Source organism: Symphalangus syndactylus, chromosome 12, assembly GCF_028878055.3.
Source record: "Symphalangus syndactylus isolate Jambi chromosome 12, NHGRI_mSymSyn1-v2.1_pri, whole genome shotgun sequence".
NCBI classification, from domain to species: domain Eukaryota; kingdom Metazoa; phylum Chordata; class Mammalia; order Primates; family Hylobatidae; genus Symphalangus; species Symphalangus syndactylus.
In genome coordinates, this window is record NC_072441.2 from 74,588,768 (window position 1) to 74,602,800 (window position 14,033).

A 14,033-nucleotide genomic window follows, 5' to 3' on the forward strand; every position below is an offset into this window, starting at 1 on the left:
ACCTTTCTCTGATTTCAAACCACCAGTCCCTTTACCTCTCAGAGAAAACAGCAACCACAAAAGCCTCTCCACTTCCTACTATCTTAATATTGACAACTTCCAGATCAGGGAGCTGAGATATCTCAAGCTCAGGTTTCTCTTCTGAGCTTCAGACACTTTTATCCACTTGGATTTCACTGGCACAAAACTTTGCATGTTAGAATCAAACCCCCCTCCTCCCAGACCTGCTTCTCCCACACACTTCCCTATCTGAATGAAAGACACCTCCACTATCCACCCAGTTGCCAAATCAGAAATCTGTCTTTGTTTTCTTTGTCTCACATTTTCCTGTGTCTAATCAGTTAAGTCTTATCAATACTACCTGTTTATTTCTTTAATCTATTCACATATCTCTATCCTCAATCTTCAGTATCCCCTTCCCATCCTCAGTCCGCTGGTTGCTGTATTTCTTATTTTACTAAGAATCTAAAAGAGATCAGAAGAAAACTTTGATATCCCCCAACACCCAACCACCAAATCTGCTAACCCAGTTGCATTGGTGCTTTTATAGCCTCCCTCTTACTAAGAATGAACCAACCCTATTCCTATCCAAGCCCAACCCTCTAGCTTTACATTGACTCCTAGTATCTTTTTTCTGGATTGTCAATTTTTTTCCTGACCAATTATTCTATTAGCAATACAAATATGCTGTAAAATCTCCTGTCTTAAACTTTTTTCTCTGCATCTTTGAACTGCTGTTCTCTTTTCCTTCTCCCCTTTATAGCAGAACTCCTCAAAAGAGTTGCTACCTCTGATTCTTCCCTTCCAGTTCTCTCATGAACCAGCTACAATTAAGTATTCACCCCCACCACTCCATGGAAACTGCTCTTGTCAAAATCATCAATAGCCTTTGTGTGGTAAATCCAATAGCCAGTTTTCATTCTTCTTACTAAGCTTCTCATCAGTATTCCTTGACTATTTCCTTCACTGGCTTCGACAAATGCTTTCTTGGTTTTCCTCCAGTTTCTCGACTTTGTTGCTGCTGAATCTACCTTTTTTCTAATCTGTAAGTGTTGGGGTGTCCCAGGGCTTACTCCTTGGACCTTTTTTCCACTTTTTCCCCTACACTCACCCACTAGGGGATCTCAAGAATTTCCAGTTTGAGGCCGGGCATGGTGGCTCACGCTTGTAATCCCAGCACTTTGGGAGGCCAAGGCAGGCAGATCACCTAAGGCCAGGAGTTCGAGACCAGCCTGGCCAACATGGCAAAACCCTGTCTCCACTAAACCTGTCTCTACTAAAAATACAAAAATTATTACATTTTTATAAAATTATTATATTTATGGAGTACAATGTGATGTAATCCCAGCTACTCGGAAGGCTGTATATTTGTGTGTCTATTTATGGAGTACAATGTGCTTATAATTCCAGCTACTTGGGAGGCTGAGGCAGGAGAATCACTTCAACCTAGGAGGCGGAGGTTGTGGTGAGCCAAGATCGCGCCTTGCACTCCAGCCTGGGCAACAAGAGTGAAATAACATCTAAAAAAAAAAAGAATTTCCAGTTTTAAATATTTACACAATGTCTCCTAAATTTATACCTTCAACTAGACCTTTCCCTGTGAATTCCAGTCTCATTTCCAACAGTCTAATCAATGTCTCTATTTGGATGTTTAAGATATACAATAGGTATCAAACTTCCCATTGTCCACAATAAACTCAATTTCTGTGCCTTTTCAAACTTACTCCTTCCACAGGCTTTCCCATCTAGGTAAATGGCACCACCATTCACCCTGTTGCTTTGGCCAAGAACTTTAGAACTGCCCTTGACTCCCCTCTTTTTCTCATATCCTACCCCTACTACATCAGTAACTCCTGTTGTATCTCTCTTCAAACTATATCCAGAACTGACCGTGTCCCAAGACCTCCATTGCTACTGTCTTAGTCCCAGTGTCATCTTTTACCTGGATTATTGCAAAGGCCTCATAACTAGTCTTCCTGTTTCTGCCCTTCCCTTCTCTGCCCATCTATTCTCAACACAGTGTTGCTTTTAAAACAAAGTCAGATCATGCCACTCTTATGCTCTAAATTCCCCATTGGTTTCTCATCTCAAACTAAGGGCCAGTCATAATGCCCTCACGGTCCTATGACATCTCACTGCACCCCAGCCATACTAGCCATCTTACCATTCTTCTGCTTTTTTTGTAATAAAAACTTTTTACTTTCTTTTTAGTTGACAGATAATAATTGTGTGTATTTATGGAGTACAATGTGATGTTTTGATATATGTATGCATGAGGGAATGATTAAATCAAGCTAATTAACATATCCATCACTTCATCTACTCATCACTTTCTTGTGGTGAAAATGTTTAAGATATACTCTTTAGTAGTTTTCAGGGGTACAGTCGCTGTGGTTTGAGTGCTTTTGCCTTCTCTAAATTTTATGTTGACACTTAGTGCCCAGTACAATGTTACTGGGAGGTGGAGCCTAATGGGGATGTTTAATGGATTAATGCCATTATAAAAAGGGCTTGCAGGAATGGCTTCCTTCTCTTTTGCTTTTCTGCCATATGATGACAAAGTGTTCCTCCTCTCTGGAGGATGCAGCAACAGGCATCATCTTTGAAGCAGAGAGACCAGGCCCTAACCTACTGGTGCCTTGATCTTGGACTTCTCAGCTTCCAGAACTGTGAGAGAATAAATTTCTGTTCATTACAAATTACCTCATCAGTGGTATTCTGTTATAGCAACACAAAATGGACTAAGACAACAGTATACTGTTATGAACTATGGTCACCATGCTGTGCCCTAGATCACAAAGATTTATTTCTCCTGTTTAACTGAAACTTTGTACCTTTTGACTAACATCTCCCTTTTTCCCATCATCCCATCCCATTCTTACTATCCTTGAAGATGGAGTATGCCAAGTAGCCCTGAGCCATGTCCTCACCTCGGGGTGAGCACAAGTTGTTCCTGTGCCTGGAATGCTCTCCTAGACATTTGCGTGGCTAGCTCCGTCTCTTCATTCAGATCTCAGCTCACTGTCATCTCAGAGAGGCCCTCCTTGCCCTCCTTCTACCTCCTGCCATAGGTACACTCTGCCACCTTCTGTCATGGGCTGAATTGTGTCCCCCCTAAATCCATATGTTGAGATCTTAACCCCTAGTACAGTAAGTCCTCACTTGATGCTATCAATAGGCTCTTGGAAATGCCGACTTTCAGTGAAAGGACATATAGCAGGTCCTTGAATAACATTGTGTTTTGTTCAACATCGTTGCCTTGTAACACTGATGAGCAAAACAGTTGGTTCTCTAATATGTTGTTTTACTTAAAGCTACAGTTTCCAATAACCTATCAATGATGTTGAGGACTGAATGTACCTCAGGTGTAATGTATTTGGAGATAGGGCCTTTTAAGAGGTAAAGTAAATGTGGTCATATGGGTGGGCTGTAATCCAATATGACTGGAATCCTTATAAGAAGAGGAAATGAGGACACAGACACAGAGGGAAGATGACTATCTACAATCCAAGGAGAGAGGCCTCAGAAGAAACCAATGCTGCTGACACCATGATCTTGGACTTCTAGCCTCTAGCACTGTGAGGAAATAAATTTCTGTTGTTTAAGCCACCTAGTCTGTGACACTTTGCTATGGCAGGCCCTAGCAAATGAATACACTTTGTCCTGTCTTTCCCCTGCCCTTCGATATTTATCAGTGCTGGATATTACATATTTGTGTATCTATATGCTTATTTCCCCGACTAAAATGGAAGCACCATGAAGGCAGATTTGCTCTTGTTCACTGATGTGTCCCCAGCACCTGGAATAGTGCCTAGTGCATGCCAGTGCTCAGACACTTGGACATTTGAATGACACATCCCCTCTGTCACTTCTCTCCGGGGCCCAAGGCCACCCTCCTAGGTTACCACAGTGGCTTCCTAATGGGCCATACCCTCACTTGCTTTCCATCACCTCCTGAGACCTGGCCCCTGCCTACCTCTCCAGCTTCACCCCTCACATATCTCCCTAGCCAGACCTATAGTATGTTTTTAAAAAAAAAGGAAATCGCACTTCTCTGGCCTCTTTACCTTGGCACACATTTTTCCATCACCTGACCCCTGACACACACTCCCTTTTCCTGTCTAATCCAATTATCTCTAGGCCTCCCGTGTTTCTGTTTGTCCTTCAATAGAAGGTTGTTTGTCTTGTATTTTATTGTATTTCTAGAACCAAGTACAGAGACTGTACAAAGTGGACCTCAGCAAAGATTTACTGAATGAATAAATGAGTTCAGAACGCTAAGACTTAACTCTTTTCTGTTGGCACCCAGGTGGCTTCTATGCACTCTCCTTCCACTCACCACTAGAGGGAAGCATGGAGTAAAGGACAACACCAAGGCTTTCGCTGGGTTCAAATGCTGACAGCGTATTTATTTCTTTGCAACCCTTGGACGGGTGTTTCTGAGCCTGTTTTTCCTCTTATGTAAAAATGGGCATAATGATACGTACTAATTAGGGTTGTTGTGAGAATTAATTAAGGAAACGTATAAGTGCCTTCAAGTATTCTTATTTTCCCTTTTCTCTTTCATCTCACTTCCCACGAGATTCTTAACTGTGGTAGGTTTCGCAAGCCAAGGGAGCCTTTGGGGATGCTCCTCTGCAGGCAGCGCCCCGTCTCCGCCTGCCCTTCCTGGGGCACTGTGCCTGTGTGTGCAGGAGATTTGTACAGAACCCTGGCTCACTCACTCACCAGTTGTGTGACTGTGGGCGTGTCACTTAATTTCTCTGAGCTTCCATTTTCCCAACTATAAAGCGGGGAAGTTAATGTTTATCTACCTGATGATTTGTCCTGAGGATGGAAAATAGGGTGTGAAAAGCTCTGCATAAATTCCTAACCTGTCCCTGCCTTGACTCCTTTCTCTAAGGGGCCTCAGGTTGCTGTTGAGGTTTAAAGAATTCCCACAGGAGGCTCTCACCCGTGTATGGCAAAGTGAAAGGCTTCCCAGGACGGAGGAGAGCCAGGCTTGCCAGGGAAGGCCGACTTCATCGGCGGCTCCCCTGATAGCTCCTCCCGAGGGCCTCGTGGCTTATCTTACAGAGCTCTTGGCTCTGGCAGGCCCTGGGATGAAGGACTGTCATTAGACAAGACCCTCCACTGCAGTGTGCCTATTCCCCTGTAACAGTTAGTTCCACGTGGATCGTTGAAAACTACAGCAAGGGGACAGAAACCCTGAAGGGCCCAACTGAAGAGGGAGGAGGAGAGAGTTCTCGTCCCACCCTCCCCTAGTCCTCAAAGCACCGGGACCTGGCGTGCTGACCTGTTTATTTTCATTGTAGGAAACTCAGGTCTTTGTCAGTGGCACCTGGCACCCTTTTTCCTCAGCTGGAATCCTCTAGGGCACCGCCATCTACCTGCAGAGGAGGCTGGGCGGGCTGTGGGGGGAGGGGTGGGCTAAGGGCACCTACCCTGTCTACTACATGCCAGGAAGGGATCATTCTCCAGCTTTGGGCTAGAGCGTGTCCTGGGGCTGCTAGGCAGCGATGAGTCTCTTCTGCTGGGTGGGGAATTCCCCGGGGAGACGGCTGTGTGCTCTGTTCAGACCCTGCCCTCTAGTGGCCAAGGGGACTTCGCAGCCCGGCCCCTCCCAGTCCACCCTGCCAGCCTCTAAAAACCTGAACCCTGTCTAAGGCTGGCTGGAGAGAACTGAAAAACACTTTCCCCAGTAAAAAGCTGGTCTTCTCAGGATTCCGCTCTCCATTTGGCCTTTAAATAAAATGTACCTTTTCCTGAAGAAATTGGGAGGGGGGCAGTGGCCCACAGTCACCATGTCTGAGAACTCAAGAGACCACTGATCTTGGAGTCATGTGCTCTGAATTCAAGTCCTGCTCTGTACCTACTACCTGTGTGACTTTGGGCAAGTCCATTAACTTCCTGTTGATAAGCCTGTATATCTTTATTTGTGCAATGGGACTCTAATATAGCATCTCCCTCATGGAATTATCTTAGGAATCACGTAGATTAGGTATGGAAAGCACTTCCTAATGTGAAAAGTTATACAAATGTAAGCCATTGCTCCTGCTATGCCAGAGGATCCTCTTTGTGGCTCCTCCGGAGCATTCCTCAGGGCTGTGGGCAGTGGGTGCCTGGACCTACATGGATTGCCCCTGGGTGGCAAGATCTTGGTGGCTGAAGACTAGGCTGTTTTTAGGGGTGTTTAAGCCACAGGAAGGATGCTGAAAGAAGCACCTACCTTGGAGATAAGAGCCAAGGATTTGGATTCCAGTTTTACCACTTTACTGGGCCCTGTGACCTTGGGCAACTCCTTTAGCATGGCAGAGTTTCTGTTTATCCACATGGAAGGCTGGTGATACTATCTGCTGGGGGTGGGGGCGGGGGATGTAAGCAAAATAACCATATGAAAGGGTATGGAAGGCGCTACCTCCTCAGATACAAATTTTGAACCTACATCTTCTTGTAATTGGGGCTTAAGGGAACTAGGGTCTAGCAGCTTACTGTAAGCCAAGAAGTTTGAGTCGCTCTGTGTTATACAGAGATTTTTAGAGAAGGCAAGTATGTGTGCTTTGAAATCAAAGGTACAGCTAAGTCAACCAGTAAAGGGAGTGTGCCGGGAGGCTGGGGCCAGTGTTAGTAGAGCTGTTTATATTGGTAGGAAAGCAGGGCATTTTTGTCTGAGGCAAGCCTTTCACAAAAGAAAATCCGGATTTGAGAGAGATTAAAAGTCTCAAAGGTAAGGAAAAGATGTAAGGAAATGGCCTGCACTGAATCACTGCAAAGGACAGTATTCATCAGAGAATTAATTTGGAAGGAAACAGAGTGTGAAATAGCAGCAAGGCTTTCAACTCTGGGCACCGTGGCCTTAAAAACCCAAGCAGTGCCTCAGAGGCTTGCCAGTACCCAGCCTGGGAGCTACCTCCGGAAAAGCAGCTGGGGGATGCCCAGAGACCACAAATTGCTGAGCTTGGGAGGAACTGATTGAGTGTGTAATTAAGGGGAGGGTTGTATAACACTTGGGTAAGTAGAACTTGATGGGGTCAAACCAGCAGGGCTTTTGGGAGATGAAAGAGCAGTCCCTGGAGCTGTTAGTAACTGAAGCCAGCTGCATAAAGGTAGGCACAGCTTACCTGGGCCTTGCACAGAGAAGGATGGAAGAGATCAGGAAGGGGAAAGGTTGAAGGAATGGTTCTCTAATATGTTGTTTTACTTAAAGCTACAGTTTCCAATAACCTATCAATGATGTTGAGGACTGAATGTACCTCAGGTGTAATGTATTTGGAGATAGGGCCTTTTAAGAGGTAAAGTAAATGTGGTCATATGGGTGGGCTGTAATCCAATATGACTGGAATCCTTATAAGAAGAGGAAATGAGGACACAGACACAGAGGGAAGATGACTATCTACAATCCAAGGAGAGAGGCCTCAGAAGAAACCAATGCTCTAGGTCAAAAATTCCAAAATGCTGAATACCTCAGGGGTTCAGTTCTAGGAGTAAGGTAACATTATAGAACAATGGGGACATATCCCTGGAAACTGAAGATCAGAGCCTGTGGCTTGGCGGAAGTCATATAGCACCATGGAGATTTAATGGATTCTGAACTGCGATTGTACATCTTGGCCAGGTGGCTCACACCTGTAATCCTAGCAATCTGAGAAGCTGAGGTCAGAGGATCGCTTGAGCCCAGGAGTTTGAGCAACATGGCAAAACCTCATCTCTACAAAAAATTTAAAATTTAGCTTTACATGGTGGCAAGTGCCTGTAGTCTCAGCTACTCATGAGGCTGAGGTGGGAGGATCACTTGGGCCTGGGAAGTCAAGGCTGTGGTGGCCCGTGTTCATGCCACTGCACTCTAGCCTGGGTGACAGAGCAAGACTGTGTCTCAAAAAAACAAAAACAAAAGCAAAAACAAACCAGTGTATTTTTCTGTGCCACACTGATGGTGAAGACTGGAAGGTAATGGTTTGGAGTATAAAGGGAATGTCCTTTGATCATGTATGGGGATCAGGAAAGGAAATTGTTCACAATATATTTGTGGACAAGATGGGTATGTATGGGCTGGATACTGAAGCAACTAGGCATGTTCACCACTGGTTAAATTACTGGAGCCCCAATCCCTGGTATACAAGGCCTCATGGAATGGGCCTCCTGCCCACCTCTCCAGCCTCATCCTCTACCACACTCCCTTTTGCTCTCCCCCTGGATCTCAAGGAGTTGGCCCCCTCTTGTCATTTTAGATCTCAGCTTAAATACCACCCTCTCTCACGTGGGAATATATGTGTATACATATATATTTAATTGAGTGTTTATTTCTACAGAGACACAGTAGAAGCCCAGTGGTTAAACACACAGGCTCTGCAGATAGACTACCCAGGTTGATGCTCCATCCTTTAGGATCCATATGACCTTGAGCAAGTGACAACTTCTCTGCATTTTAATCTATAAAATGGGAACAAGAAGAGTACTTACCTCATAAGGCTTTTTGGGGAATAAACACATAAAGCACTTAGAACAATGGCTGGCACATACACAAGCTAAAAAATATTAGCGATTATTTGTTTTTAAGTGTTTATTATCCCCTGTAACCTTCTCTGCAAAAAGCAGGAACCTTGTCTGGTTGGTTCACTGCTGTATGCAGTGAATATGCTGGATGCTATCTGTAGATCATGACCTGGCATGTAGTAGGGACTCAATTTGTACTTACTGAATAAATTTGCTGAATTAATAAAGAAACTAATTCAGTGGTCAGCTGTTCTTCAGGGAAGTGTTCCATGTTGTATGATAGGCCTTTGCCCTGTTGGACACGTTTTTTTCAAAGATTTGCATAAAATACAACTGAGTAAAGATACAGGGTGCAGACTGGCCACATTTACTGAAGACCTACAACTGGGGAAAATCACTTACTGGATGACTAATTGAATGAATGAATAAATGACAGCTGTCTTAGATATGTTTGTACTGATATCAGTTTTAGATCCTAGGCCAAATATTTTAAGATGAAACTTAATGGAGACAAATGCAGAGTTCTGATCTTGGGGCCTCAAAATCAGTTGCCCACAACTGAAGAGGAGTTTTAGTGAGGGATTTGTTCAGTGTGAATCAGTAGTATGATGTGTTCCTCAAAATCCTAAATGTGCAATGGCTATCCTGATACTGGAATGAAGGAAGTGATGTTCCACCCTGTACAGTTCAGAGCACAGCCAGGCAACTGTGCTCAGATCTGAGAGCCACACTAGATAGCAGAGCTAGACAAGCTTGTCAACTGGAGAAAGACCATCAAGAGGAAGGGATCAAAGAGACAGAGGGCATATCAAATATTTGATTTGTGTGGGCACTGAGGAACACACGCAGAACAGTATTGTATGAGTTGCAGGGATGTATAGACTTGAGATCAACATAAGGAAAATCTTTGAAATAATCAGAGCCGACCATGGATGAATTGGGCTACCTTACAGGGTTCTTTTACTAGAGGATTATAAGCTTACACTGGCATTTAGCCAAAGTATTGTAGAGGGTCACACACGGGCCAGTCCCTGCCTACCATGAGAATCTGAAGTTCTAGGATTCCACAGCATCCTTCATTCTCTGTGAACAGTTTGAGTCAGAGTCAGGCCTCATTTTGCTTTTCATGTGGTCAGGGATGGAGTTTGGTCCTCTAATTAGATGATTCTGAACTTTAAAAGCAGGAGGAGAGAAGTGCTTGAGAATCTGGTGACCCCAGTGTAACCCTATTAAAGTGTTGCTGTTATCCCCACCTTGGGCTGGCTGGGCTTGGGGACTCCAGGGATTAGTAGCGCTTGAAAATGCCTTCCTGCTGTGGCCACCACCATCCCATCATGGAATTTCCACTGTGGTGCTTCTTTCTCCATGGCTTTTCTGTGCTACATTTCAGTGCCCAGGAGGGCAGCAAGAGGGGTCCCTGGGTGTCCCTTCTGAAAGAAGAATCATGATTTTCTGCTTCAGCTAGAACCCTCTTACTGCCCAGCTGGTGTATCTTGTGAGCTTTCTAATTTACCAGAGCAGCCATTTCATATCTTTTTGCATTACAGCCTAAGGCATCTCTCAAAAATGCTCTGATAACTCATACTAGGCATACACACATGTTGTCTGATATCAGTTTCGCAAAAAGCCTATGACATCCAAATGTGAAGCAGCCAGCTCAAAGAGATCAAAGTCAAATATCCAGGGAGAGGCAGAGGCAGGACTCAAACTTTCACCTTTGACCTGAGGATCAGCATGTTTTCCTTCCATATCTGCACGTCTGGCTTCCAGGACGTGTCCCTTCGTCTCTTTGCTTTATCTGCTTCATCACACATGGCACCCTTCTCCTTTCACTTCTGGTATCTTTCTTTCCCCAAAGCTTACTGCTACCTGTGCTTCAGTTCCTGTCCTGCTTCTTGTGATCTTCCTGCCAAGGATGGCAGGACTTCTTTTGCATCCTCAATCCTTCCCACTCAATTGGTTCCTTCCTTTCTGTCTTAAATTAGTAGTACTTCTGTTGTCTTAAACTTTGCTTATTTATATTTTTCTTCTATCTAATCATCCTATTTCTCTTGCCTGGTACTGCCAAACCTACTGAGCATGTATAACTGAGTATCTCTTTGCCTCTTTCACACTTACACCCTTTCCCCCGCATGCTTAGGTTTCTCTTTCTTCTGCTTTACCACAGCTACACTCTGGGAGACCAATACATTAATCAATTTCAAGTACCATCCTTAGTGCCCTCACCTTTTTTGATTGATCAGAAGTATTTGGCCCTGTGGACCACCTCCTATTTCTTGAAAGCCACTCCCCCAACCCCTCAGGACTTATGCAACTCTATATTTTCATAGCTGCCTTAGTCACTGATTCATTTTTGTCTGGACAACCATTTCCTCATCAGTTAGATGGGAGAGGTGGGCTAGATCATTTCTGTTTTCTTCCTGTTCTGTGAATTTCAGTTTCTTTTGCTGGAACTTCTTCCTGCCTGCGGACTGTGCCAATCCCTCATGACTGAGTTCTTGGCCCTCCACTTGGCTCTCTATTCTCTCACTCCCATAGAGAAATAATCTATATTCATCTCCATGTGGAGGAATTCGCATCTCCATAGCTAGTCTAAACTGCTCACTCATCCCTGTCTCTTATTTCCAACTGTCCACACATAGACACCACTTCATCACTTCATACTCAACACTCCCTCAACCCCAACAAGGACTTCTCCCTAACTTCCCCAGTTTTTACTCATGTTAATATTAGAAGCTTGGGCAAGATTGGGACAGGAAGAGGAAGCTAAGGGCTCTTAAGCTGTATTCTGAGAAAAAAAAAGTAATGAGGAAGTAAAAGACAGGCTCAGCATCTGGAGGAGAAGATTTAATAGAGGAGAGAGAGAAAATGAAAGCAGTTAAATTCAAATCCCTCTCTTTCCTAATAAGTCTTTCCTAACAACAGAATCTACCTTTAAGCCACAAATGGCCCAAGATTGCTGGAAGGGATTGAAACCTTAGAGCAGTGAGGACAGCACCTGGTTGATGTTAATGATTTCAGATCTTCCTTTTTGGTAGGTAATACCCTGGAGTAGATAAAGTTAAGTTATAGATGTCACTTCAGACAGTAATCTATGAGAAATGAAGATACTCTCAGATTTCTAGTCTCAAAGAACCAAAATACAAAGGCAAATGTGGTCCTAGTTTTTAAAACCCATAAAATGATAGACTCCAGAATTTAAGGACTGGAGAGCTCCTTGGTCTAGAGTGGACTTTTAAACAAAGGAAAAGTCTGTGAGCACTTAGGAAAGAAAGAATCAATCATCATTAGGAATCAGTACTTGGCTGAACTATTTCCTTTCTCCTTTGGGTTAACAGACCAGTAGATAGAAGATTCTCAGGAAATTTGAGAAAATATTTTAGGTTGCACTTCCCTGTCTTCAATGTGGGCAGCTTCCTTTTCTTTCATGCCATGACTGTGCTTGTAATCGCTTATTCAGTGTTCGACTTCTTCAATAGACTCTGGGTTTGATGAGCTCAGGGTGGGACCACTCCTGACCAGTTCACTGCTGCATCCACAGTTCCTAACCTTGTAGAGACTGATGAATCAATCAAAGAGCCAATTAGTCAATAGGTAGATGGAGAATGTGAGCTGGATGATAAGAGGTAGAATTATAAGTGATTACACAAGTATATTTAAAACATTTAAAAATTTCTGAATTGACGTCACTCTAAAGATTAGCTCTAACTGTAAAGTCTTAGAAGAGAACACAGGCGAAAAGCTTTATGACATTGTATTTCACAATGATTTCTTGGATATGATACCAAAAACCCAGGCAAGGAAAGAAAATATAGATAAGTTGGATTTTATCACAATTAAAAAAAAAAAAAACATTTAGGCATGAAAGGACACAATCAACAGAGTGAAAAGGCAGCCCATGGAATGGGAGAAAATATTTGAAAATCATTTATCTGATGAGGAATTAATATCCAGAAGATTTAAAGAACTCCTACAACACAACCACCACCAAAAATCCTCATCAAAAAACGGGCCAAGGACTTGAATACACATTTCTCCATGGAGGATACACAAATGGCCAGTAAGCGCATGAAAAGATGCCCAAAGTCACTCATCAGAGAAATGCAAACCAAAACCACAATGAGAAAAACAAAAATAATAAATGTTGATAAGAATGTAGAGAAATTGGAACCCTTGTACATTCTTAGTGAGAATGCAAAATGGTGCAGCCCTTGTGGACAACAGTATGGCAATTCCTCAAAAACTTCAGAGGGAGAAATGGGGAGTTATTGTTTAATGGGTAAAAAGTTAGAATTTTACATGATGAAAAAGTTATGGAGATGGATGGCGATTATGATTGCACAACAATGTGAATGTACGTAATGCCACAACACATTAATGTATACTTAAAAATGGTTAAAATGGTCAATTTTTTGCTATGTATTTTTTACTGCAATTTTTTAAAATGGGTGAAAAAAGCACCTCAGTTATGAGCTCCAGGTCTTTATCCTGGGTTCTTATATCACTTTGATGAAAATATTACCAGCTTTGCTTTTGATAGAAACGTTAGAACCAATATAAAGATTGTTAGAATAAGTTTCTAAGGACTTTAAGATTGTGGAACAACAGATCAGAATGAATATTGAAATTAAATAGGAATAACTAGAATTCTAAATATAGGATAAAAATAAGCAAAATATTACACAGGATTAGGAGTGATGACTTTTTTTACATGAAAAAGATCTTGAGGTTTTCATTTCCTAAAATTCCAATATAACTCCATAGCAGTTAAAAAAAAGAGAAACTTTTGCCTATTAGTGAAACTGTGCTCAGATAAAAGAAAGTAATAGTCTCACTGTGCTCTCTCCTGGTCAGATAGTACTGGGGCACCAAACACTTTATTTCTTCTTTCAAGGTATGTGTAAACTGTGATAAAACAAGATAAAACTATGAGGGCAGTTAGGGAACTCAAAACCTGATCTCATTGGTCTTGATTGATGGACCAGGGCATTTAGCTTGGGAAAAAGAAAATTAGGAGGGAAGTAATAACTGTTTTCAACTATCTGAAGGGCTGGGATGAGAAAGAAGGACTGCTCTTATTCTGTATTTACTCCTACAGTCAGAATTGGGACTAATGGGCAAAAAGCTAAAAGATGCCTGATTCATTAGGCGGCAGAATTTTCTAAATATTAGAGCTAATGACGTTCAATAGAATGGCCTCCCATTATCGGATGGCTCAAGTGGAGGTGCTGGCCACCTGTCAGGGATACTTAGGGCAGTAGGGTAGCCCCTTCCAACACCACGATTCTACCTTTCTTTCAGCTTCTCAGTCTCAAAATCACCACATCATGTTTGATTCCTACCTCTTCTCCAATGATTGCCCCCATTATCCAATGAAGTCTTGGGGGTTCTTCCTTCACAGCTGTCTTTGCTTCACCCTTTACTCTCTACTGTATCGCCAGGAGCCTCACCTCCTCAACCTCAGAATACATGCGTGCTTCCAGTCAGCTCTTCCAGCCTGTCCTTGCTTCAATCCATCCTGCTTGCCCCTGCAGACTCAC

General features: G+C 43.1%; 1 protein-coding gene across 1 annotated transcript in view; it reads left to right on the forward strand.

The window, feature by feature from the left end:
• The window catches only part of ACP6 (acid phosphatase 6, lysophosphatidic), a 44,772-nt gene that overhangs the window by 24,059 nt on the left and 6,680 nt on the right, over nucleotides 1–14,033 (forward strand). The window lies entirely within an intron of this gene.